Source organism: Musca vetustissima, unplaced genomic scaffold (assembly GCF_032173495.1).
Source record: "Musca vetustissima isolate MV318-11 ecotype Yass unplaced genomic scaffold, APGP_CSIRO_Mvet_v1 utg2948, whole genome shotgun sequence".
NCBI lineage: Eukaryota > Metazoa > Arthropoda > Insecta > Diptera > Muscidae > Musca > Musca vetustissima.
The window spans coordinates 35745-38293 of record NW_026878007.1 but is presented as its reverse complement, the minus strand read 5'-3'; the positions used below and the strand labels follow the sequence as shown (position 1 = coordinate 38293).

At 32.5% G+C, this 2549-nt stretch overlaps 1 non-coding gene across 1 annotated transcript; it reads left to right on the top strand.

Moving 5' to 3' along the window:
- The first annotated feature begins 1847 nt into the window (after positions 1-1847).
- Positions 1848-1930, top strand: Trnal-cag (transfer RNA leucine (anticodon CAG)). Its single transcript has one exon. It is a non-coding gene; the product is annotated as a tRNA-Leu (tRNA).
- Positions 1931-2549: the final 619 nt, after the last annotated feature.

Sequence of the window (2549 nt, the reverse complement as noted above, 5' to 3'; positions counted from 1 at the left end):
CATTTCTAATATTGTCACTTCAATATTGCACTCATCTTGTATATGATCCCTTCCCTTCCATAATTTCTCATAAGCTAAAATAGATTAATTTAAATTATTTAACACTTTCAGCACAGCTGACGCCGAGCCCAAAAGGTATGCTCCAGGCATAAATAAATATAATTTTGCGGTTTCATTAGCCTAAATACACATGACTGTTTTGCATGACATTTATAAGTTACAAATCTCATTTATGAAAAGTGGATTTCACATTGCATTTTAAAGTCAGTTAATTAAATTATGCGTCAATTCTTGGAGCTGTGCTAGGAACAAAAAAAACTAGATGCAAATCAACAGTATCACCACATGCAAAAACCGCAAAGTTTTATTAAAATCAACACCTCTCTACAAATTTGAACATGCAAATACATATGTGGGTATGTGTGTGTACTGCAACAGAGAATTTGATACAGCAAGCACAGCTTACGGCATTATCAGACATATACATGGAACAAACTCCACGTTCCCATACCCCAAAAGTATGCCATAAAATAAAAGCACACCGAACTAAACTGAAAATGTATTGCCTAAAGCAGACATAAAAAAATAGCTGAAAACCAATTAGTTTTTACTCAACAGAAATAGCAACGCCTTCCAAATAACTGCAACCACGTAAAACAAAACCACAAGCAGCAATGGCGTCCGTAACAGCAACAGAAATTCTTATTGCATAAAAAATATACATAGTTTTTATGGAATACACAATTTTTTGTTCGCCATGTCGACATTTTTGCTTGTAATTTTATGATATTTAAAATTTTATGGCATAATGGGAAACCCTCCAAACGAAATTCTAGAAATCATCCAGCAGCTATATCGTTTCCAAATAAAACATCCGTTCGCCTTTCAAATTCCAGATTTATAAGATTTTCCGAATACACGAACAAACTCTTTTATCTGAATCTAATGCGCGAAACAGCCTGAAGTGTGATTTTGCTTAATGGTATTTGTTCAGATATCCTGCTCATCATTGCGTGTGTATGAGGAGGTATCTCATCCTATTACCGATCAAGTTTCCCCATGGTTCATTGTTCTAAATACTCGTACAATGTATACAAGTTTTACTGCCAACTCAGACGAAGTGTAGGCAACAAAATCATGCTAAACACATTCAGTCAGATAGTATGCAACATTTCTTCTACATCGGGTATCTTGTGTTTGCCGTCGTTTATTGTTTATTTTCCCAAATGTGGAAAACATTTTGTTTTGCCAAAGGCTAAGGAGAACATGCCATAGTGTATGGAAGTTAGAACACGACAAAAGTCACAACTAGTCAACGAAGTGAGACATGTAAACAACATATTGTACTTATAACATTTAGGCAGAAATTAGCTTGAGTACCGTGAAGTATGTATTAGCGAAATTAAATTACACTGTTGGGAAAAAGTTTTCAAGTGTTAAAATTGGGAAAAAAAAGCATAAAAATATAATCTGAAACACTTATATGCACCAGCTATGGAAAGTCTGGTATAATCTGATTAAACAATTTTAACCTTTCCAAAGAGAACAGTGAATTATCTGCACACCCTTTTTTATAGAAACATATGAATATATAAGATTCCCTTTAGTGTACCGATATCTACTTTACTTTAATTTGAATCTTCTCATTAGATTTAGTTTATATTCGATATATTGAATGTTGTGTTGGGTGTAAGCGAGAATGCGAAAATGTATTACCAAAAGTTTGTTCTAACGACCCTTATTTCCCCCACTTGGATATTAAATAAAGTGTATTCTCCATTTTAAAATTGTATTGGAATAATCGATTTGAATTTATTCAATGACATATTGAATTTCATGATCAAGTAGTCAGGATGGCCGAGTGGTCTAAGGCGCTGCGTTCAGGTCGCAGTCTACTCTGTAGGCGTGGGTTCAAATCCCACTTCTGACAAACATTATTTTGGATTTGAAACACATTTTTTAAGCTATCACATATTTGCTTTAAATGATTCTCTATGTTTATTACTGAAAAAACGCATATTGCTTTTAGTAAAGTCTAAAAAATTTAAGCAAAAAAAAAACAATTATAAATACGTTGGTAGGTGTATACATAGCCCAGATTATTATATACATTTGCTTATAAAAGTTTTACTTCCTTCTCCCTCTCTCTCACTTTCCAACATTTCTTTGGAAAGTGACAGAGTATTCCTCGTCTTCTCTAGCTCAAATGACAAATGTCGCGATTTTACTATTTGAGTCGTTTATTTTGAAAATATGTTAACTCCATTTTTTTCTTATATGTTGGGCTTGGTTCAAAAATATTATGAAGTGGTATTATATATTTGTATCAAAACCAAAAATTGACTTAAACCAGTTTCAAAATAAAAGACTCATTTCTACAATGCCCCCAATATACTTTGTTTTATATTCCCAAAAACATAATAATAAAACATTCATAGAGAAGTAAATATACATATATATATTGATTTTCATCTTTACCAGATCGGACACGTTTTCTTATATCCTCCATTGCAATTATGTCATTTAATTTGTATATCTATATGATTAGG